Source organism: Hyla sarda, chromosome 5 (genome assembly GCF_029499605.1).
Source record: "Hyla sarda isolate aHylSar1 chromosome 5, aHylSar1.hap1, whole genome shotgun sequence".
Lineage (NCBI taxonomy): Eukaryota > Metazoa > Chordata > Amphibia > Anura > Hylidae > Hyla > Hyla sarda.
The window spans coordinates 319,716,269-319,742,388 of record NC_079193.1 but is presented as its reverse complement, the minus strand read 5'-3'; positions in this window follow the sequence as shown (position 1 = coordinate 319,742,388).

Here is a 26,120-nt window from a genome sequence, read left to right as displayed (position 1 = left end):
AATTGTTTTCCACCGGAGTACTCCTTTAAACCCTTATACCATTTGCTATTTATTCTTCATGTATATACTTTAATTACCTACAAAACAAAAAGTTGGTGTACCTCTAGGTGTATTACTATTAGGTCTAAAGTGGTTGTACAAAATCTTTGTTTTCCCAATGATGTTCCTATTCTTACTAAAAACATTTTTTAAGGAATACCTAACTTAGTGTTAGAAGTTGGGGACATGGCCCTACACTGTCTCAGGCCATTCAATCAAAGATCACAGTAGGGACATGTTCCTAACTGATAAAACTCACTAGGCCATTCATATGTTCTTTATTAAGAATAATAGAGAAACAATGCAATACGAAGCTAATGGAAGAGACATTCCAAAATTTCATGGTAAATATTTTTTTTTCTTTAAATAAAGACAGGTCCTCCTTGAGCCCAAATAACCACAATCATTAAACACTTTAAAATGTCCTGCAAACAGCAAATAATCACATGAAAGAACAAAAATTGTAATGCAGCAATCCTCAGGCCAATCCCGGGATTATAATATGAGCCCTTGGTAGACTGCTGACCTCACTATTATTGTTCTCTTACATATAATAGCCAAGGCGAACAATCGGTGTTCTGGCTGGACCCTGTCTGTCTCCCTGTGGACTGATACAACGTTTGTAATTAGGTGATGCACAATTAAATTACAATCAGGATGTAAGTCGGGCCTAATGCTACTGTAATTGCCCACTGGCCCCTGGCCATGTAGGTTAGTGTTAGGTCCCGTGTCACTTCAGAAACCTTGGCGTTGGTGTGCGGGCTCTGGTATGTCCTTCATCTAAGGATATACAGTAACCCCCTGACCTACGATGGGCCCGACATATGATAAAATCGACATACGATGGCCTCTCAGAGGCCATCGCATGTCGATGTCAGCATCGACATACGATGCTTTTATATGTCGGGGCCATCGCATTAACTGCTATCCAACAGCGCAAAATGCTTAAGCTGCTGTCGGATAGCAGTGTAATGTGCCCCAGCAGGTTCACTTACCTATCCCCGCTGCTCTGGGTCCACTTCGCGATCCTCCAGTGTCTTGCGCATCTTCTCCAGGGTCCGGGCCTCGCTTTCCGGCGTCGTTATTATGTCACTACGCACGTCGCGCCAGCGCAGCAGCGTAATAATGTCACCAGAAAGCGAGGCCCGGACCCTGCAGAAGATGCGCAAGACACCGGAGGATCGCGAAGAAGACACCGGAGCAGCGGGACAGCATCGGGAGCCCCTGGAACAGCAGCGGGAGCGGTGAGGACCTGGTGCGGAGCGGCGGGGAAAGGTGAGTACAGCTTACATTGCACGGATCCCTCAACATACGATGGATTCGACAAACGATGGGTCGTTTGGAACGAATTACCATCGTATGTTGAGGGACCACTGTACTGGCGAATGTCTCAATTTTAACATCAGTGTTGAGGGATTAGCCAATGTCATTGTATACATCTACCACAGTAGTGCACCTAAATTCCTGTATTGTTACACATCCACACCGTTTATCTGGTGTAGGATGCCGTCTGTTGCAGGCATCCTCCATTGTATGCATTTTTATGCTAGGGATCACCCTTAGCAACAGACCACAAGGGCAGGATCTGCTCCCCCAGTATAAATGCACATCTGCATTTGGGGTTGAGCACCTCCTGCCATTTGAGACCACGTCTTTGTTGTTGTGATGCACAATTAGGAAAGTCCTTGACATTGGGATGCACTATGGTGAGGCGTCTGGGTGGTTCTGGAGTAGCCATCTCAGTATGTGTAAATGATTTTATCCAGAGATGTGGGTAACTTTTTTAAAACAGGAATAACTATTTGAAATCCTCTCTGCACACTGATGCAGCACAAATTCCTTAATAAATTAATACATTTGCAAAAATATCTAAAATGATGTTTCTACTTTGTCTTTGTGAGGTATTAAAGGGGTATTCTGGTGATAAACATTTTTTTTTTATATCAACTGGCTCAAGAAAGTTAAACAGATTTGCAAATTACGTTTATCAAAAAATCTTAATCCTACCAGTACTTATCAGCTGCTGAAGTTGAGTTGTTTTTTTTCTCTGTCTGACCACAGTGCTCTCTGCTGACATCTCTGTCCATGTCAGCAACTGTCCAGAGCAGGAGAGGTTTTCTAAGGGGATTTTCTCCTACTGAGACAGACAGAGGTGAGACAGAGACAGACATAGGTGACAGCAGAGTGCACTGTTGTCAGACAGAAAAGAACAACTCAACCTCAGCAGCTGATAAGTACTGGTAGGATTAAGATTTTTTTAATAGAGGTATAATTTACAAATCTGTTTAACTTTCTGGAGCCAGTTGATATGAAAGAAATAGTTTTTCACTGGAATACCCCTTCAAGTGCAGAATGATTTTTTTTTTTAATTTTTGCACAAAGCTGCAACATATCAAAATAATTGAAAAAAGTGAAAGGGTCTAAAGACTTTCCGAATGTATTGTACGCCCTTGTGTGAGGACCCTAACTCAGAAAAATGTAATGGGGTCTTTGAAAATACTTATATTAGTAAGTAATCCATGAATGTATCATCACTTCTTCTTGACCCAATATCATGACACAACAGAGAAAAGAACTTTCTGAAAGTTTCTATAACTGTGTACTTTTGCCCTCTGGGAAATAATTACCAGCGTTCAAGGAGTCTTTGCCATTATACATGGCTTTTGACATTGTTCCACAATCTGCTGGACTTCAGAACTGTACAGCCTCTGTGTATTATATATCCATGTCTGTTGGATCCTCACATTGCAATAATAAGTCAGAGTTTCAGCCCGGAGACACAGAGGAGCTTCTGCTGAAAATAGATTTAAGAGCCCCTGTGGATCAAATCATGACAAATAAATATAGTTTGGTGTATCGCTGAAAAAATATATTTCTGGCCTTTGGCCTTTATTAGATACACTGGCAGAGAAAGCTTTTGCCATATTAGCGATGGGGACAGTTTCCTTTTTATTAACCATTTTATTTGTAATTATCCTATACAGTGGTCCTCAAGTTACAATATTAATTGGTTCCAGGACGACCATTGTAAGTTGAAACCATTGTATGTTGAAACCATAACTCTATGGAAACCTGGTAATTGGTTCTGAAGCCACCAAAATGTCATCCAAAAATAGGAAAAAGTGAAGATTAAAGATAAATAAGTAGATAACTAATATAGATAAAGCAAATCCTTACATATAAAAGTAGAATCAAAAGCGAATGACCAGGGAGTCAGGAGTTTGTCTGGCGCAGAGAGGAACCATCAGACAGCCGAGTAAAATCAATGGATTTATTAGATGCATCTTATAAATCCATTGATTTTACTCGGCTGTCTGATGGTTCCTCTCTGCGCCAGACAAACTCCTGACTCCCTGGTCATTCGCTTTTGATTCTACTCTTACCCAGGAGGGCTGCAGTGGACCTTCTTCCATATCTCTTCTGTTCTTAACCTTGTTGTGTGTGGGCGCACAACCAACTTCGGTAAGCGGCTTGGGAATTACTGTCCCCTACCCCCACCTGCAAGATCTACTGATCCCGCACATGAGGCGCCTTCCTTTCTTTCTCTAGATTACATATAAAAGTAGGAAAGATCTGCTGGGAGCTGTAAATCACTGTCTACTTCAGTGTTTGCCAACCAGGGTGCCAAAGGCTGTCCGGGCATGCTGGGAGTTGTAGTTTTGCAACAGCTGGAGGCAACCTCTTTGGGAAACACTGGTCTATGTAGAGGACAGAAGCTTCTTCAGGGTCTTGTACAGAACACACAATGTCCTAAAAAAAGGAAAATGGAGCCGCCCTCACCTGGTGTCCAAAGGAAAAGCTAACCCTGGCACAGGTAAAGAGTACAGACCATGCAATGCCTCCCTGTACTGTAGGGGGTGCTACCAGATACCAGTCAGTGCATACACTTCAGTAATACAGATAAAGAGTACAGAACATGTAATACCTCCCTCTACTGTAGGGGGCGCTACCAGATACCAGTCAGTGCATACACTTCAGTAATACAGGTAAAGAATACAGAACATGTAATACCTCCTTCTACTGTAGGGGGTGCTACCAGATACCAGTCAGTGCATGAACTTCAGTAATACAGGTAAAGAGTACAGAACATGTAATACCTCCCTCTACTGTAGGAGGCGCTACCAGATACCAGTCAGTGCATGCACTTCAGTAATACAGGTATAGAGTAGTACAGAACATGTAATACCTCCCTCTACTGTAGGGGGCGCTACCAGACACCAGTCAGTGCATGCACTTTAGGAATACACGGGTTTTACCAGTGAAATATCCATTCTGATTGGTCGGTTCTTCGAGTTTCAAGTTACAATGGTCCAGAAAAGACCATTGTATGTTGAAACTATTGTATGTTGAGGCCATTGTAAGTTTAGGGATTACTGTATTTAATGATAACCAATATTATAATAACAATCAGCAATAAGGAGCTTACTTCTGTCTGGATTTTAAAGTAAATGTCATCCCTTTTATTTAAATACAGTAGGTTTTCTAAATAATTTTGTATTCATTTCTTGATCTATTTTATAGTGGTCACAACATTATTTTTCTGATACAATTCAAATCAAATCATCAGCATAAACACCTATTCAAAACAGCAGTACAGAGAAGGCTTAGGGCCCATTCACACTATGGAATTTCCATAAAAAAAAATTCCACAAGGGGAAATCAATGGGATTCTGCTGCTAAGTCTGGAAGTTCCAGAATTTGATTCTGGCAGAGGATTGAACATGTTTAATCGTCTGACAGAATTCTCCAGAGAAGTCCCAGCACTATGCTGTAATCACTTAATGAAGGGCTAGTTTACACTATGGAAATTCCGTAGTGTGAACGAGCCCTCAATTAGGTGATACATGTGTTTAGAAAGGGGTCCCAGCAAAAAAAAAAAAAAACTGTTCAAAATCGATGTCACCGGTCAGGCGCCTTTCACACTATACATTCATCTATTTTTAAAGATCCGTTATATGTTCCGTTATGAAAACCCTAAAATGTGGATCCTCTAACCTGTGTGGCTGATGACACGGACCGCATCGGGAAGCGGAGTCTAAGGTGCCGCTGGTCTTCAAGAGAGCCCGCCACAAGGCAGGATGAGCTTGCTGCGGGAGGTGACACCCAGGTCGCTACCCCCAACACGGCTTGACCACACAGGTAGCTGGGCAAGGCGAGGTACCAAAGGATAAGGCAGTAGCGTAGTCAAACATAGCAGAAGGGTCAAGGCAGGCAGCAAAGGTGCAAGTTTAGTATCTTCTCTGAACTCTCTCTAGAGTATCTATATCCTTCTGGAGATACGGCCTCCAGTACTGCGCACAATACTCCAAGTGAGGCCTCACCAGTGTTCTGTACAGCGGCATGAGCACTTCTCTCTTTCTACTACTAATACCTCTCCCTATGCATCCAAGCATTCTGCTAGCATTTTCCTCTGCTCCATTGTCTTCCTACCTTTAAGTCTTCTGCAATAATGACCTATACTGTGGTCGAGTACAAAACACAAACAGGTCATACTGTAATACAAGTCAGGATACAGGTTCAGGTAACAGATACAAACTAAACAGGATAAAACAGACTATATGAACAGACATATCACAAGACAGACAGGACAAGGCTAAAAACTAGATAAACAGGTTGAAACTACAAATCCATGGCTAAATCAAACTACCATTTCAGAACTGAAAAAAATTATTAACTAACGCCTAAATGTCCAGTTTGCAACATGCAACAAAGCTTTGTCAGGTGCAAGCATTGCATCCTTGTAAGCATCATCCGCACTATAAGCTGGTACCAACAGGTTGGGGGTGGTAGTGACAGATTCTCTTTAAATTGAATGGTTCACTCAAAAGGGTGTATCCATCTTAGAGTTTTTATGCCATAAATATATTAGAATTGGAACCCACATCTGTCATATGTCCAAACATACATTGGCTCTGATTTACTATTGTAAATCTGACATGTTTTGTCGGGTTGTGCACAGATTCTGTCTCATTGCATCAGAACTCTGTCTCATTGCACCAGAATTCTGTCTTGTGCCAGAAAAGAAGAAAACCCGACCAACACTCCATTTTACTGAGAAAACCCAAAAAAAGGGGCGTGGTCGTTGGGAAAAGGAGCGTGGTCACAGAAAAGGGGGCGTGTCCCGATATTTTCATAAAAACCCAACATTTTTACTAAGGTTTCCACAGAAAATGTGGTGGATTTGAGCTAAGGAAAACCCTACAGATCAGAGTATGTGTAAAAAAAATGTAGGGAAAAGTGCAAAATGTAAGGAAACATTTGTAAATACCGTGGAAAATAATTGTAGGGAATTAAAACCCACAAAGAAAACCAGACTCCAGTAAATCAGGGCCATTGCCTTGAATTTGCCAAGTTGCAGTACCAGACAGAGCAATGTTCTGAATGTTGCTGTGCTTGGGCCATGGTGCATCAGTAGGAGCCATCTCCCTTCATTCTGTTATAGGGGTACTCCGGTGGAAAACATTTTTTTTTAAATCAACTGGTGCCAGAAAGTTAAACAGAATTGTAAATTACTTCTATTAAAAAATCTTAATCTTTCCAGTTTTTTTTAGAATCTGTATGCTACAGAGGAAATTCCTTTTTTTATTTTTTGTCTTGTCCACAGTGCTTTCTGCTGACACCTGATGCCCGTATCAGGAACTGTCCAGAGCAGGAGAAAATCCTCATAGCAAACCTATGCAACTCTGGACAGTTCCTGATATGGACAGAGGTGTCAGCAGAGAACACTGTGGATAAGACAAAAAAGAAATAAAAAAAACAAAGAATTTCCTCTGTAGCATACAGCTGCTAATAAGTACTGGAAGGATAAAGATTTTTTAATAGAAGTAATTTACAAATCTGTTTGACTTTCTGGCACCAGTTCATTTAAAAAAAAAAAAAAAAGTTTTCCAGTGGAGTAACCCTTTAATTGATGAGGCTTGGGGTTGGACACCCAATGATCATACCTTAACGACTTGTCCTAAGATAGGCCATCAAATGAGAAACCTGGAAAACTTCTTTACGACTTTTTAGTATTTTTGTGCACCCAGGAGGACTGACACCAAACTTTACCAAGCAGCGTTCTTCATTTCCAGTTTTGATGACATGTTCTTTTAATTGCATTTTGTAAAACTGCATGCCATTTATCTGCTATAATTCCTTACTTCATATATATCTCAGAATAAATTCAGAAACTGGAAATAGTCGCAGCGTTGATCATTAATGATTGACGTTTTTGTTGGAGACAGTTGTTGGATTTGTGACAAAATGGCTATTACCAAGTTGCCAACCATTTCAGCGGCAGAATCATCATCAATTCCCATTGTCTCCATAGATGAGAACACCGCCTGAAGCAGCGGAGGATTGTTTGATTAATTTAAAAGTGACAACTCATTCTGTGTGATTGATCTGTTATTTTAGAAGCTTACACTGTATCCATTTGCTGGAGAGAGTAGAAAAATGGTTGAAGAGACAGATAATATCTATAATATAACTTCATGTATTGCTTTATAGAGCTTGAAGTCATTGAGCCTGCGACTTTATTTCATCAAAATCTTTTTGGCATCTTCAAGTCCGCGCTACAACAGCTCTCAGTAAATGTCAGCGGGTTATAAATTATTAAGACACTCTAAATACTATTTGCTAAATAGTTGTTTAGGACAGAAGACGTATTTATAGCTGAAGGGCATGATGAAATGGTTCAGGAGAATTTCTGTTCTATCCGATAATTATAGGACTTTGTAACGCTAAGTCTTTTCAAAGTGAAGGTATAATGTATAGTAATGGGTAGGTTCATTTGTTATCTGCGTGTACATGATATGACAGTTGATGTGGACAACCACTTTGGTAAGTTTATAAAAGCTTCACAACAAAGAAGATTATAAAAAAAAATCAGCTTTTCTCTTTAAAATACATCAAAGTACTGTCCAATGCCTGTGTTTGGCATTTCAATATAGCCCCATTTATGTTAATAGGGATGTATTCTTGTCCACATGCACATCCCATGAACATGAGTCCATGGACAATTTGAAAGTACTTGCTTTACCCGCAAAAGCCTAATTTCAAAATCGCATTGTGGTAAAAACCCTTAAAGGGGTTCTCCGGCGCTTAGACATATTATCCCCTATCCAAAGGATAGGGGATAAGATGCCTGATCGCAGGGGTCCCGCCGCTGGGGACCACAGTGATCTTGCACGCCGCACCCCGTTTATAATCAGTCCCCGGAGCGTGTTCGCTCCGGGTCTGATTACCGACGACCACAGGGCCGGCAGTGTGTGACGTCACACCTCTGCCCCCGTGTGATGTCACACTCCGCCCCCCTCAATGCAAGCCTATGGGAGGGGGCATGACAGCTATCACGCCCCCTCCCATAGGCTTGCATTGAGGGGCGGAGCGTGACATCACACGGGGGCGGAGGCGTGACGTCACACGGCGCCGGCCCTGTGGTCGTCGGTAATCAGACCTGGAGCGAACGCGCTCCGGGGACTGATAATAAACGGGGTGCGGCATTCAAGATCACTGGGGTCCCCAGCGGCGGGACCCACGCGATCAGGCATCTTATCCCCTATCCTTTGCATAGGGGATAAGATGTCTAAGCGCCGGAGTACCCCTTTAAAGAGTACCTGTCACCATCAGGTGTGACATCATCTGAAGCACTTCCTCTTTCACTCTGCTTCATACAGCCAAGAACAGTTTGTGTGAGATAAGCTATGATTGGCTAAGGCTGCACACACAGCCCTCAGCACTACAGACTGCATTTCCTGATTTTGGAAAGAGATGGGGAAAATGTGCTCTGGACAAGTAGGGAGACACCTCATGGCAGCTTTTTTTTAAACACAAATAAAACAGAGAAAACTTTTTTTTTTAAACAAAGTACATTAGATCTTTTATTTACCATAAGGAGTGCAATTGCAAAAACTATATTTAATGACAGTGCCCATTTAAAGGGGTACTACCGTGCTGACAACTTATCCCCTATCTAAAGGATAGGGGATAAGTTGCCTGATCGCGCGGGGTCCCGCCGCTGGGGACCCGCCGCTGGGGACCCCCGCGATATCGCACGCAGCACCCCGCTCTCATCATGCCCCGGAGTGAACATCCGCTCCGGGTCTGATGACGGGGTCGGTGATCGTGACATCATAGCTTCGCCCCCGTGTGATGTCACGGTCCGCCCCCTCAATGCAAGTCTATGCCATAGACTTACATTGAGGGGGCGGAGCCGTGACGTCACAATACTCTGGCCCCGTGATCGGCAGTCATCAGACCCGGAGCGATGTTCGCTCCAGGGCCTGATTAGAGTGGGGTGCTGCGTGCGAGATCATGGGGGTCCCCAGCGGCGGGACCCTGCGCAGTCAGGCAACTTATCCCCTATCCTTTAGATAGGGGATAAGATGTCAGCACGGTAGTACCCCTTTAATGTATTGCCGTGCAGTAATATGCCATATAGCAAAAAGAGAGCACCCTTAGCCTAAATGAGCACTGTCAGTGGCAAAAACGTTTTATATAATGTAGATAATAACATGATATGTATATTGGTAATATACGTTGGTTAAAACTGTGTATATTTTTGGGTGAAATTTTTTTTAATTTGTCCCTGTTGCCATTGCCTGTGTGTCTCAGCTGGGATAAAATACAGGAAGGGAGGGTGGGACAAGCAGGGCTCTGTACACTGAGGACAAGCAGGGCTCTGTGCACTGAGGACAAGCAGGGCTCTGTACACTAAGGACAAGCAGGGCTCTGTACACTGAGGACAAGCAGGGCTCTGTACACTGAGGACAAGCAGGGCTCTGTGCAGTGAGGACAAGCAGGGATCTGTACACTGAGGACAAGAAGGGTTACTAAGGACAAGCAGGGTTCTGTACACTTAGGTCAAGCAGGGCTCTGTGCACTGAGGACAAGCAGGGCTCTGTGCACTGAGGACAAGCAGGGCTCTGTGCACTGAGGACAAGCAGGGCTCTGTACACTAAGGACAAGCAGGGCTCTGTACACTGAGGACAAGCAGGGCTCTGTGCAGTGAGGACAAGCAGGAATCTGTACACTGAGGACAAGAAGGGTTCTGTACACTTAGGGCAAGCAGGGCTCTTTGCACTGAGGACAAGCAGGGCGCTGTACACAGGACAAGCAGGGCTCTGAGGCACTGAGGACAAGCAGGGCTCTGTGCACTGAGGACAAGCAGGGCTATGTACACTGAGGATAAGCAGGGCTCCGTGAACTGAGGAAAAGTAGGGTTCTGTACACTTAGGTCAAGCAGGGCTCTGTGCACTGAGGACAAGCAGGGCTCTGTGCACTGAGGACAAGCAGGGCTCTGTGCACTGAGGACAAGCAGGGCTCTGTACACTAAGGACAAGCAGGGCTCTGTACACTGAGGACAAGCAGGGCTCTGTGCAGTGAGGACAAGCAGGAATCTGTACACTGAGGACAAGAAGGGTTCTGTACACTTAGGGCAAGCAGGGCTCTGTGCACTGAGGACAAGCAGGGCGCTGTACACAGGACAAGCAGGGCTCTGAGGCACTGAGGACAAGCAGGGCTCTGTGCACTGAGGACAAGCTGGGCTCTGTATAGTGAGGACAAGCAAAGATCTGTACACTGAGGACAAGCAGGGTTCTGTTCACTTAGGGCAAGCAGGGCTCTGTGCACTGAGGACAAGCAGGGCTATGTACACTGAGGATAAGCAGGGCTCCGTGAACTGAGGAAAAGTAGGGATCTGTACACTGAGGACAAGAAGGGCTCTGTACACTGAGGACAAGCAGGGCTCTGTGCACTGAGGACAAGCAGGGCTCTGTGCACTGAGGACAAGCAGGAATCTGTACACTGAGGACAAGCAGGGCTCTGTACACTGAGGGCAAGCAGGGCTCTGTACACTGCGGACAAGCAGGGCTCTGTACAGTGAGGACAAGCAGGGCTCTGTGCACTGAGGACAAGCACGGCTCTGTGCACTGAGGACAAGCATGGCTGTGTACACTGAGGACAAGCAGGGATCTGAGGATCTGTCACATGCTCCAAGCTCACACAGCAGGCTAATTGAAAAGCCAGGAGCCTGCACAGAGCCCTGCTTGTCTTGCCCATACTTCCTGTATTTAACCAATGTAAATTACAAATATACATATAATGTTATTATCTACATTACATACAAAGTTTTTGCAAATGACACGTATGCTTTAACCCCTTAACGACGCAGGACGTATATTTACGTCCTGCGCCGGCTCCCGCGATATTGAAGCGGGATCGGGCCGCGATCCCGCATCATAACGCGTCGGTCCCGGCGCTCTTCAATGGCCGGGACCCGCGGCTAATACCACACATCGCCGATCGCGGCGATGTGCAGTATTAACCTTTTAGAAGTGGCGGTCAAAGCTGACCGCCGCTTCTAAAGTGAAAGTGAAAGTGACCCGGCTGCCCAGTCGGGCTGTTCGGGACCGCTGCGGTGAAATCGCGGCATCCCGAACAGCTGACAGGACACCGGGAGGGCCCTTACCTGCTTCCTCGGTGTCTGATTGGCGAATGACTGCTGCGTGCCTCCGTGCAAAAAAATTCCAAAGTCAAAAAAGCGCATTTTTGGTCACTTTTTATACCATTAAAAAATTTATAAAAAGTGATCAAAAAGTCCGATAAAAACTTCAGATCACAGCGCAAAAAATTTGTCCTCATACCGCCCTGTACGTGGAAAAATAAAAAAAGTTATAGGGGTCAGAAAATGACATTTTTAAACCTATAAATTTTCCTGCATGTAGTTATGATTTTTTCCAGAAGTGCGACAAAATCAAACCTATATAAGTAGGGTATCATTTTAACCGCATGGACCTACAGAATAATGATAAGGTATAATTTTTACCGAAATATGCACTGCGTAGAAACGGAAGCCCCCAAAAGTTACAAAATGGCATTTTTTCTTTGATTTTGTCGCACAATGATTTTTTTTCCGTTTCGCCGTGCATTTTTGGGTAAAATGACTAATGTCACTGCAAAGTAGAATTGGCAACGCAAAAACTAAGCCATAATATGGATTTTTGGGTGGAAAATTGAAAGGGTTATGATTTTTAAAAGGTAAGGAGGAAAAAACTAAAGTGCAAAAACGGAAAAACCCTGAGTCCTTAAGGGGTTAAAGGGGTACTCTGCTGAAAAACATAAATTTTTTTAAATCAACTGGTGCCAGAAAGTTAAACAGATTTTTAAATTACTTCTGTTTAAAAATCTCAATTTTTCCAGTACTTATCAGCTGCTGTATGCTCCACAGGAAGTTTGTCTGACCACAGTGCCCTCTGCTGACACATCTGTCCATGTCAGGAACTGTCCACAGTATGAGCAAATCCCCATAGCAAATCCATCCTGCTCTGCATAGTTCCTGACATGGACAGAGGTGTCAGCAGAGAGCACTGTGGTCAGACAGAAAGGAAATTCAAAAAGAAAATAACTTTCTGTGGAGCATACAGCAGCTGATAAGTACTGGAAGTATTACCGGTAAGATTTTTAAATAGAAATTACAAATCTGTTTAACTTTCTGACATCTGTTGATTAAAAAAATATATATATATGTTTTCCAGTGTGCGTAGTACCCTTTTAAAGCTAAGGGCATTCAAGGCCAAAAGTAGTAAAAAGCATTCTCAGTTACCTAGTGGTTTGTTTGAAGTACAGTTTGGAGTTTTTTTTTTTTTTTTAAATATCATATTCATAGACAGAACAATATCAACAATTGCTTTCTTCTACTCCAAGAAAACCTCATTATGCTGAGTAGTGTTTTTTTTTTTTTTTATATTAAATTAAACTTGCAACTTGATTGCATAGTTCTGTCATTTTAATTGAGCTGTCGGCTTTCATTTTTCTGGAATATTAATAGTCACTCTTCGCCGTTGATAGCGCTGGCTTTTAATTTCCCCAGGTGAATGTAAATATAGGTACAGAGATCTTTGATGCCATTCAGCTTGTTCATTCACCATGAAAATAGAGAATGCAAATGACAAAACACATAAGTAATGAATGAGAATAAAGATTTTACATTCATCACAAGGAATATCTATAGAACCATGAGACTAATTTGCTTGGTGATTCCAGTTTTTCTAGTGACCATTGTGTTGTATAGGTTGTTGGGAATTTTAAGTTTGTTATATTCATCACAACAGAAACTTAAGGTCACATTCTGTATGTAATGTAAAAGAAAATTATCTATCTATCTAATCTATAGCTGTCCATCTCATATCAATCTATTTATATTTCATATCTACACAACCAATAAATATCGGCTTGATAACCTCATCAATTGCAACAGATTTTTTTTTTTTACTTGTGCATAGTACATATTCCGAAAAAAAGGGGCCAAAAAACTAAGTATTAACCAAATATTGTATGAACAATTACTTTATTTAGAAATTCAGATTACCACCCTCAACTACCCATATGGTATCAGCCAATCACCGGCCGCAGCGCAGTCCCGACTCGGCCGGCGATAGGCTGAGCGGCAGTGTGACGTTTTTGGCCCCGGCAGCAGGTCGGGATTTCGCTGCGGCCGGTGATTGGCTGAGTGCAGTACGACTCGCCGACCACCGGCAACCAGGAAGAGGATCGCGGCGAAGACCGGAGTGGGTTACCGGAGGAACCGGGGGAGCGAAGGAAGGTATGTATCTATTTAATACAAGAATTGTGGTGCACTACTGTGGTAGATGTGAACAATGACATTGGCTAACCCTCAACACTGATGTTAAAATTGAAACATTAGCCAGTATATCCTTGTATGAAAGACATACCTGAGCCCCAACGCCAAGGTTTCTCAAGTGGCACGGGACCTAACACTAAACCTACCTGTGCATGATAAGCAAAACCAGCATTAGGCCCGACTCACAGACCGCTCCTGTGTTACCTCCAGTGTGGCTGAGCACACATACAATGGGAGGAGGGAGGCAGACTACAATCCCCACCTAAGTTGGCTAATATAGTTGCCGGCCTCACAGCTGCACCTTAATGCTGCCTGGAAGATGTTCAAGGCCCATTACATATGGAGTTTACACACCTCCATGTATAAAGTTTAAACAACTGCTCCCCTAGCATAAATGCACAACTGCATTTGGGGTTGAGCACCTCCAGCCATTTGAGACCACGTCTTTGTTGTTATGTTTCTATTTATTTTTTTACTGCTGGCAGTATTGAGGACAATTTTTCTATTCTGGAGTTCTCCTTTAAGGGTGGTTGTTACACCGAGCGCTCCGGGTCCCCGCTCCTCCCCGGAGCGCTCGCTTCTCTCTCCCCGCGGCAGCGCTCCGGTCACGTCCTCTGACCCGGGGCGCTGCGATTCCGCTGCCAGCCGGGATGCGATTCGCGATGCGGGTAGCGCCCGCTCGCGATGCGCACCCCGGCTCCCCTACCTGACTCGCTCTCCGTCTGTTCTGTCCCGGCGCGCGCGGCCCCGCTCCCTAGGGCGCGCGCGCGCCGGGTCTCTGCGATTTAAAGGGCCACTGCGCCGCTGATTGGCGCAGTGGTTCCAATCAGTGTGTTCACCTGTGCACTTCCCTATATCACCTCACTTCCCCTGCACTCCCTTGCCGGATCTTGTTGCCTTAGTGCCAGTGAAAGCGTTCCTTGTGTGTTCCTTGCCTGTGTTTCCAGACCTTCTGCCGTTGCCCCTGACTACGATCCTTGCTGCCTGCCCCGACCTTCTGCTACGTCCGACCTTGCTTTTGCCTACTCCCTTGTACCGCGCCTATCTTCAGCAGCCAGAGAGGTGAGCCGTTGCTAGTGGATACGACCTGGTCACTACCGCCGCAGCAAGACCATCCCGCTTTGCGGCGGGCTCTGGTGAAAACCAGTAGTGGCTTAGAACCGGTCCACTAGCACGGTCCACGCCAATCCCTCTCTGGCACAGAGGATCCACTACCTGCCAGCCGGCATCGTGACAGTAGATCCGGCCATGGATCCCGCTGAAGTTCCTCTGCCAGTTGTCGCTGACCTCACCACGGTGGTCGCCCAGCAGTCACAACAGATAGCGCAACAAGGCCAACAGCTGTCTCAACTGACCGTTATGCTACAACAGTTACTACCACAGCTTCAGCAGTCATCTCCTCCGCCAGCTCCTGCACCTCCTCCGCAGCGAGTGGCCGCTCCTGGGATACGCTTATCCTTGCCGGATAAACTTGATGGGGACTCTAAGTTTTGCCGTGGCTTTCTTTCCCAATGTTCCCTGCATCTGGAGATGATGTCGGACCTGTTTCCCACTGAAAGGTCTAAGGTGGCTTTCGTAGTCAGCCTTCTGTCCGGAAAAGCCCTGTCATGGGCCACACCGCTCTGGGACCGCAATGACCCCGTCACTGCCTCTGTACACTCCTTCTTCTCGGAAATCCGAAGTGTCTTTGAGGAACCTGCCCGAGCCTCTTCTGCTGAGACTGCTCTGTTGAACCTGGTCCAGGGTAATTCTTCCGTTGGCGAGTATGCCGTACAATTCCGTACTCTTGCTTCAGAATTGTCCTGGAATAATGAGGCCCTCTGCGCGACCTTCAAAAAAGGCCTATCCAGCAACATTAAAGATGTTCTGGCCGCACGAGAAATTCCTGCTAATCTACATGAACTTATTCACCTAGCCACTCGCATTGACATGCGTTTTTCCGAAAGGCGTCAGGAACTCCGCCAAGATATGGACTCTGTTCGCACGAGGCGTTTCTTCTCCTCGGCTCCTCTCTCCTCTGGTCCCCTGCAATCTGTTCCTGTGCCTCCCGCCGTGGAGGCTATGCAGGTCGACCGGTCTCGCCTGACACCTCAAGAGAGGACACGACGCCGTATGGAGAACCTCTGCCTGTACTGTGCTAGTACCGAACACTTCCTGAGAGATTGTCCTATCCGTCCTCCCCGCCTGGAAAGACGTACGCTGACTCCGCACAAAGGTGAGACAGTCCTTGATGTCTACTCTGCTTCTCCACGTCTTACTGTGCCTGTGCGGATGTCTGCCTCTGCCTTCTCCTTCTCTACAGTGGCCTTCTTGGACTCTGGATCTGCAGGAAATTTTATTTTGGCCTCTCTCGTCAACAAGTTCAACATCCCGGTGACCAGTCTCGCCAGACCCCTCTACATCAATTGTGTAAATAATGAAAGATTGGACTGTACCATACGTTTCCGCACGGAGCCCCTTCTTATGAGCATCGGATCTCATCATGAGAGGATTGAACTTTTGGTCCTCCCCAATTGCACCTCGGAAATTCTCCTTGGACTTCCCTGGCTTCAACTTCATTCCCCTACCCTGGATTGGTCCACTGGGGAGATCAAGAGTTGGGGGTCCTCTTGTTCCAAGAACTGTCTAAAACCGGTTCCCAGTAACCCTTGCCGTAACTCTGTGGTTCCTCCAGTAACCGGTCTCCCTAAGGCCTATATGGACTTCGCGGATGTTTTCTGCAAAAAACAAGCTGAGACTCTACCTCCTCACAGGCCTTATGATTGCCCTATCGACCTCCTCCCGGGCACTACTCCACCCCGGGGCAGAATTTATCCTCTCTCTGCCCCAGAGACTCTTGCCATGTCCGAATACGTCCAGGAGAATCTAAAAAAGGGCTTTATCCGTAAATCCTCCTCTCCTGCCGGAGCCGGATTTTTCTTTGTGTCCAAAAAAGATGGCTCCCTACGTCCTTGCATTGACTACCGCGGTCTTAATAAAATCACGGTTAAGAACCGCTACCCCTTACCCCTCATCTCTGAACTCTTTGATCGCCTCCAAGGTGCCCACATCTTCACTAAATTGGACTTAAGAGGCGCCTATAACCTCATCCGCATCAGAGAGGGGGACGAGTGGAAAACGGCATTTAACACCAGAGATGGACACTTTGAGTATCTGGTCATGCCCTTTGGACTGTGCAACGCCCCTGCCGTCTTCCAAGACTTTGTCAATGAAATTTTTCGTGATCTGTTATACTCCTGTGTTGTTGTATATCTGGACGATATCCTAATTTTTTCTGCCAATCTAGAAGAACACCGCCAGCATGTCCGTATGGTTCTTCAGAGACTTCGTGACAACCAACTCTATGCCAAAATTGAGAAATGTCTGTTTGAATGCGAATCTCTTCCTTTTCTAGGATATTTGGTCTCTGGCCAGGGACTACAGATGGATCCAGACAAACTCTCTGCCGTCTTAGATTGGCCACGCCCCTCCGGACTCCGTGCTATCCAACGCTTTTTGGGGTTCGCCAATTATTACAGGCAATTTATTCCACATTTTTCTACCATTGTGGCTCCTATCGTGGCTTTAACCAAAAAAAATGCTGATCCCAAGTCCTGGCCTCCTCAAGCAGAAGACGCCTTTAAACGACTCAAGTCTGCCTTTTCTTCGGCTCCCGTCCTCTCCAGACCTGACCCTTCCAAACCCTTCCTATTGGAGGTTGATGCCTCCTCAGTGGGAGCTGGAGCTGTTCTTCTACAAAAAAACTCTTCCGGGCATGCTGTCACTTGTGGTTTTTTCTCTAGGACCTTCTCTCCAGCGGAGAGGAACTACTCCATCGGGGATCGAGAGCTTCTAGCCATTAAATTAGCACTTGAGGAATGGAGGCATCTGCTGGAGGGATCAAGTTCTCCTGTTATTATCTACACCGACCACAAGAACCTCTCCTACCTCCAGTCTGCCCAACGGCTGAATCCTCGCCAGGCCCGGTGGTCTCTGTTCTTTGCCCGATTTAATTTTGAGATTCACTTTCGTCCTGCCGATAAGAACATTAGGGCCGATGCTCTCTCTCGTTCCTCGGATGCCTCAGAAGTTGAACTCTCTCCGCAACACATCATTCCACCTGACTGCCTGATCTCCACTTCTCCTGCCTCCATCAGGCAGACTCCTCCAGGAAAGACCTTTGTTTCTCCTCGCCAACGCCTCGGAATCCTCAAATGGGGTCACTCCTCCCATCTCGCAGGTCATGCGGGTATCAAGAAATCTGTGCAACTCATCTCCCGCTTCTATTGGTGGCCGACTCTGGAGACGGATGTTGTGGACTTTGTGCGAGCCTGCACTATCTGTGCCCGGGATAAGACTCCTCGCCAGAAGCCCGCTGGTTTTCTTCATCCTCTGCCTGTCCCCGAACAGCCTTGGTCTCTGATTGGTATGGATTTTATTACTGATTTACCCCCTTCCCGTGGCAACACTGTTATTTGGGTGGTCGTTGATCGATTCTCCAAAATGGCACATTTCATCCCTCTTCCTGGTCTTCCTTCAGCGCCTCAGTTGGCTAAACAATTTTTTGTACACATTTTTCGTCTTCACGGGTTGCCTACGCAGATTGTCTCGGATAGAGGCGTCCAATTCGTGTCTAAATTCTGGAGGGCTCTCTGTAAACAACTCAAGATTAAATTAAATTTTTCTTCTGCATATCATCCCCAGTCCAATGGACAAGTAGAAAGGATTAACCAGATCTTGGGTGATTATTTGCGACATTTTGTTTCCTCCCGCCAGGATGACTGGGCAGATCTCCTCCCATGGGCCGAATTCTCGTATAACTTCAGGGTCTCTGAGTCTTCCTCCAAATCCCCATTTTTCGTGGTGTACGGCCGTCACCCTCTTCCCCCCCTCCCTACTCCCTTGCCCTCTGGTCTGCCCGCTGTGGATGAAATTTCTCGTGACCTTTCCATCATATGGAGAGAGACCCAAAATTCTCTCTTACAGGCTTCATCACGCATGAAGAAGTTCGCGGATAAGAAAAGAAGAGCTCCCCCCGTTTTTTCCCCTGGAGACAAGGTATGGCTCTCCGCTAAATATGTCCGCTTCCGTGTCCCTAGCTACAAGTTGGGACCACGCTATCTTGGTCCTTTCAAAATTTTGTGCCAAATTAATCCTGTCTCTTATAAACTTCTTCTTCCTCCCTCTCTTCGTATCCCTAATGCCTTTCACGTCTCTCTTCTCAAACCACTCATCCTCAACCGTTTTTCTCCCAAATCTGTTCCTCCCACTCCTGTTTCCGGCTCCTCGGACATCTTCTCGGTCAAAGAAATTTTAGCTGCCAAAAAGGTCAGAGGGAAAAATTTTTTTTTAGTGGACTGGGAGGGTTGTGGTCCTGAAGAGAGATCCTGGGAACCTGAGGACAACATCCTAGACAAAAGTCTGCTCCTCAGGTTCTCAGGCTCTAAGAAGAGGGGGAGACCCAAGGGGGGGGGTACTGTTACACCGAGCGCTCCGGGTCCCCGCTCCTCCCCGGAGCGCTCGCTTCTCTCTCCCCGCGGCAGCGCTCCGGTCACGTCCTCTGACCCGGGGCGCTGCGATTCCGCTGCCAGCCGGGATGCGATTCGCGATGCGGGTAGCGCCCGCTCGCGATGCGCACCCCGGCTCCCCTACCTGACTCGCTCTCCGTCTGTTCTGTCCCGGCGCGCGCGGCCCCGCTCCCTAGGGCGCGCGCGCGCCGGGTCTCTGCGATTTAAAGGGCCACTGCGCCGCTGATTGGCGCAGTGGTTCCAATTAGTGTGTTCACCTGTGCACTTCCCTATATCACCTCACTTCCCCTGCACTCCCTTGCCGGATCTTGTTGCCTTAGTGCCAGTGAAAGCGTTCCTTGTGTGTTCCTTGCCTGTGTTTCCAGACCTTCTGCCGTTGCCCCTGACTACGATCCTTGCTGCCTGCCCCGACCTTCTGCTACGTCCGACCTTGCTTTTGCCTACTCCCTTGTACCGCGCCTATCTTCAGCAGCCAGAGAGGTGAGCCGTTGCTAGTGGATACGACCTGGTCACTACCGCCGCAGCAAGACCATCCCGCTTTGCGGCGGGCTCTGGTGAAAACCAGTAGTGGCTTAGAACCGGTCCACTAGCACGGTCCACGCCAATCCCTCTCTGGCACAGAGGATCCACTACCTGCCAGCCGGCATCGTGACAGTGGTAATCTGAATTTCTAAATAAAGTAATTGTTCATTCAATATTTGGTTTATCTTTATTTTTTTCGGCTCTTTTTGGGGAATATATTTCATATCTATCTTTATATCTAGATACCTGGGAGCATGAGAATCTAATAGTAAGCTGAAATGCGTTTTGTTTAAATTGTGTACACTTTCCATTATGATAATTTCAGAGGATGTGTATATGGGGGGGGGGGGGGGGGGCAGAAGCTGTCATTTGAGCCTTTTATTATGTTTACTCTTAAAAATAAAAAAAATACATTAGAAATGAAATTAAAACACCCAGCAGCTCACTGCAACTACCTGGCACTTGGAGATCACATGCTCACGAGGACAGGAAGCAGGAAGCCTTATTGCTCATGCTGAGGTGTACACATAGGGCTCATTGAGTGACCAGGAAGGCGAGGACAGTGATAAGCAGTCATTGTCTTTTTTCTGGAGAGCCTGTCTGTTGTTGACAGCCGATGCTTTTCCCCTGCAGTAGGACAATCTCTGCGCCACTGTCAACTCCAAAAGGATGTTCAGGGACGTTCTTATAGAGCTAATTGTGGACCACACAGATATTGATAGTCTATGGCCCAAATTTATTAAGACTGTGTCAAGCGCAGACCTGGCAAAAAGTTGCAGATTTTTGTTTATACATCTGTACCATGTTTGCCAAGTGAGTGAGCAGGGGTAGCAGCATGGTATAAAAAGTCGTGGCTTCATCCTTACCCAAATTTACTTTAATTTCACCTGCTTACATTGTAGTAAAAATCTATGGCAGGTCGGAGTTGGTGTAGATTTTTGAGGCTGCTGCATGGGCATGGAATACCTGGCGTGGAGAGTGGCTTCACTTCACTTAAAGAGTACCTGTCAGTAAAAGTTTTTTTTTAATCCTTCCTATTAATCCCCCCCACCTTTTCATTTTTTTATATTAAACTATTTCCCACATTATTTCCCACCAGGTCTTCTGCTCACTCTTTGAGCGCTTTGGACGGCTGGAGGGGGCTTTCCCCAACAAGCACGACATCATCTGAAGCCCTGCCGTGAGAACTTCTGCCCTCTCTCTGCTATGCTGAGTGTGCATGCGTTAGCACAGCATAGAAGAAGCAGCCAAGCACTGCAGGCTGTTCTACTTCCTCTCCTCTCTGCACATGTATCGCAGAGAGGAGGGGGATCGGAGCAAACCTTCATCGATTGGCTGCACACAGCATTCGCTCTGCCTTGCATGATTGGCAGGGAAGAAAGCAAACTCTGTGCTGAGCCGATGTCCAGACCGCACTACCTGACTTTGGACTCATTCCCAGCCAGGATGAGTCCAAAGTCCAGTCTTGGGCAGACACAGAATGCTGCCAGTGCTAGGAGGGAGACCCCTTGTGGCCGGATATTCAAGCATAAATATAAATATATATATATATATTCAGAATTTTACGAAAGGGTATATTAGAGATATTTTTTTATCATAAATTTAGAAATAACATATAAAAATGTATGCTTAATGACAGTGGCCATTCAAGATCAGTGTATGGTTGTGCCAATGTTTGTCAGTTCCTTCAGTGTGAACAGTGTTCTATAAATATATCCTGTGTATCTAGGCATCCCTGTTACCTGTCCAATGGGACTCCGTGTCTACTGGAGGTTTTATGTGGGATTGCGAATATTCCTGTTTAGCGATAGATCCCGTTTACCTGTCCTTGGGTCTCAGAGGGTATTGTTATTCCTATGTCTACTGGAGATTTTTCTACGGGATTCAGCTTATTCCTGTTTTGTTTCTGGAGTATGTTCAGACTCATCTGTTTTCCTGTCTGGTGTTTTGAACAATATATGTTTATTAGTTCTTTATTCAGATCTTTGGAGTTCTGTTCATGACCGCTTATCTATAGTGTCTTCTGTTCACAACCACTGAGTCCTCTGTTCACGTCTGCTGATATAGTGTTCTCTGTACTAACTATCTGATCTGTGTCTTCTGAACTTAATATTATAGAGTTCTATGTTCCTGTTATGTTTCTGGTTTGTGACCTATTTATTTGTTTTTGTTTTTATTAAGCCCCTGCACTTTAGTTCAGGGAGGGACCGGCGCACAGTTTTCGATTCACTGTTTAGGGTGGATGGGCAAGTAGGCAGGGAGAGCGGTTTTAGGGTCCGTTTAGGGCTCACTCTCCCTGTTCCCAGTCGGTCCCTGAAAATAAGTCCTTGGAAGATAATTGTCTTTTAAAAAGAAAAAAAAACTATATATATATATATATATAACCCAAATCCTAGTGTACCATTTTTCTACTACTTGCCTAAGGTGCATAAAGACTGAAAAAGGCCACCAGGGCGACCCATTATAGCTAGTATGGATTCGATAACAGGTAATTTATCTTAGTATATTGACCATCAACTACAAAAAAATGTACTCACCCTACCAGCCTATCTCAAGGATACAGGACATTGTCCCTTCTAAATGGAATAACTTGGGAAGATAATTATTTATGGGCAACGTTGGATGTTGGACGATAGTAATATACACATGATAAAGGCATTGTAGCAATGCAATCTTTTTTGGATAAAGATACTTTAATGCCCCTAGCCCAGAGAACATTCATTTTGGAAGCAATTAAGTTTACTCTGGAACACAACTATTTAATTTACAATAATGACAACTATGTACAGGTAGGTACGTAGGAGGATTTGAATGGGATATTCGGGACCCTTGGATCATATTCTATAGTAAAGTAGTAGATGACATTATTATAATATGGAAGGACAATGAAAATTCTCTTATCAGTGCGTTGAACAACAACACCTGGGGCTTACAGTTTACGTCTCACGTCAGTCCCACTAACATTGAATTTTTGGATTTAAACATCTATATCCAGGATGGCTGTTTGCATACCGCCACTTTTTTTAAGGAGGTGGATGCAAACAACTATCTGGATTTTGGTTGTTGCCACTTAAAACATTGTCCATTTGGACAAATGAGAATTAGGCGAAACGGCTCCTCTAATCCAGAATGTGGAGAACAGCAAAGTATCCTAGAAGATCAATTTAAACATAAAAGGTATCCCAAACCTCTACTGGATGGAGCAAGAGGAAAAAAAATTGAGAAACTAACACAAAATGAATGTTTGGATAAACTGAGGGGAAAAAAAGGACGATAACACTGAGGTCTTTGACCTAGCATTCCTGACTAGGTATAACACTTCACATCATGTGATTTAAAAAATCCTTAAGGATCAACAGCGGAGGAAAGTGGATAAAGAACAAAAATATGTTAAGGGTGTTTATAAATGTGGTATAAATTGATGTAAATGTTGTTTACATATTCATAATAGGAGAACCTACATAGACATCCCAGGAGATGCCAAGCCATTTTATATTAATGAACATCTGAGTTGTTGCAGTTGTTCTGTCATTTACATGAATGAGTGCCCATGTGGCCTCCGCTATGTAGGGAGAACGATAAACTGTTTAAGTCAATACATTAATAAACATAGGTCTAATATCAATAAGGGATTTTTATTACATAGTGTATCACGTCATTTTAACAGCCACCATAACAATACCTCCTCCCTCATGACGGTTACTCCATTAGAATCAGTGCATGATAATAATTTTAAATTGTTATGTAATAAAGAAATCTTTTGGATTCTTTTGGATTTGTAGATTAAATACGTGGTTTCCTCACGGTTTAAATGAAATGTTGGAACAAATATATTAATATCCACATTACAAGGAAGGAAAAGGATGCACTCATGTATTTCACATGTATTTAATCTGTGCATCATTGTGATTCACGGCATGGGGATACACACAGAGCGGGTGCTTTCACAGGACGAGTGACATATGTTTTGCGCACCTAACCCATCCTCTGGCTTCTAAGTCAAACCCTATGCCATTTCTTCCTTAAATACTTCTAGCAAACACACTCACCTGAATGTTAATTGCAGTTCCGGGTCGTACATTGCTCCGCTCTGTGCGCTGCGTCCATGCCACAGGTGGATAGCGGTGCCGGAAGCCACCAGGTCCATCAGGTCACATGATCCGACACACGTGATCTTCAGCCCACCTCTCGCTGAGGAAAAAACTCCTCTCGCGTTAAGCAGCGCCAGCATCACTGAGGTGCTGAACTTGTGACCCCAGGCACCTAGCAACCAACAAGACGCCATCTCGCCCGGCAGCTACGCATAGCACGTCCTGAGAATGTATTACCGTAGTACATTAATAGAGCCGCAATTATAAATAAGAGACTATGCGGAATAGACTAAAACATATACATGTGAGATGGGAGGACTATATACAAATACATCACTTGATTTAATATAAAAATAGAATTACATAATTTTATAAAAATACGGACATATCAGTTTTGTCATTAAGACCTGGAGAACCCATTGCGTCTATTTTTAGTATCCATCTTGCTTCTTGTTGGAGTAGTGCTTTATTTCTATCTCCCCATTATGGGGATTATTCACTACTTCCAACCCTGAAAATTGTTCAGGGTTACCCCTCCACTTTAAACCAAAAGTCATATGAAAAAGCGAGAACTTTAAAAAGAGAGGAGTTACTGAAAGAAAGAAAGAAAAAAAGTTTTTCTTTCTCTTTAAAACATACAGGAATGGATAAAGTAATCCAAAACACTATACCAAAACACTGGTGCATTATTGAAAGGGACTCTGATCTGAAGGAAGTGACGGAATAACACTCCCTTTTCAGTTATAGAAGAAACAAAACACTGGCCAGTGTATTGGGTAGCAATTAATTTAAAGAGAAAACAAACACATGGTTGGAGGATGCCTCCACATCAGGGACATTTTAGATGCAGGCAGTGTACCCACTGCAAACTTTTTGAGACTAGGAGGTGTGCAATGTAAAACCAGGAACCTGATTACATGTAAAAGCAAAATCGTTGTATATGTGATCATATGCCCATGCGGATTGTTCTACATAGGGAAGACAATCCATTGCTTGTATATTAGGGTACGAGAGCACTTTAACCCCTTAAGGACAGAGCCCATTTTCACCTCTAGGACGAAGCCCTTTTTTGCAAATCTGACCACTGTCACTTTAAACATTAATAACTCTGGAATGCTTTTACTTATCATTCTGATTCTGAGACTGTTTTTTCGTAACATATTCTACTTTAACATAGTGGTAAATTTTTGTGGTAACTTGCATTCTTTCTTGGTGAAAAATCCCAAAATTTGATGAAAAAATAAAAATTTTTGCATTTTTCTAACTTTGAAGCTCTCTGCTTGTAAGGAAAATGGATATTCCAAATAATCTTTTTTTTGGATTCACTTATACAATATGTCTACTTTATGTTTGCATCATAAAATTGACGAGTTTTTACTTTTGGAAGACACCAGAGGGCTTCAAAGTTCAGCAGCAATTTTCCAATTTTTCACAAAATTTTCAAACTCACAATTTTTAAGGGACCAGTTCAGGTTTGAAGTGGATTTGAAGGGTCTTCATATTAGAAATACCCCATAAATGACCCCATTATAAAAACTGTACCCCCAAAGTATTAAAAATGACATTCAGTAAATGTTTTAACCCTTTAGGTGTTTCACAGGAAAAGCAGCAAAGTGAAGAATTCAAAATCTTCATTTTTTACACTCGCATGTTCTTGTAGACCCAATTTTTGAATTTTTACAAGGGGTAAAAGGAGAAAACGTATACTTGTATGTGTAACCCAATTTCTCTCGAGTAAGCACATACCTCATATGTCTATGTAAAGTGTTCGGCGGGCGCAGTAGAGGGCTCAGAAGCGAAGGAGCGACAAGGGAATTTTACGTTTTTCTGAAATGGTTTTTGGGGGGCTTGTCGCATTTAGGAAGCCCCTATGGTGCCAGAACAGAAAAAAAAAAAAACACATGGCATACCATTTTGGAAACTAGACCCCTTGAGGAACATAACAAGGAATATAGTGAGCCTTAATACCCCACAGACGTTTCACGACTTTTGCATATGTAAAAAAAAAAAATTTTTTTCACTAAAATGTTGGTTTTCCCCCAAATTTCACATTTTTTAAAGGGTTAATAGCAGAAAAGACCCTCCAAAATTTGTAACCCCATCTCTTCTGAGTATGGAGGTACCCCATAAGTGGACCTGAAGTGCACTGCGGACGAACTACAATGCTCAGAAGAGAAGGAGTCATATTTGGCTTTTTGAGAACAAATTTTGCTCGGGGGGCATGTTGCATTTAGGAAGCCCCTATGGTGTCAGGACAGCAAAAAAAAAAAAAAACACATGGCATACCATTTTGGAAACTAGACCCCTTGAGGAACGTAACAAGGAATAAAGTGAGCC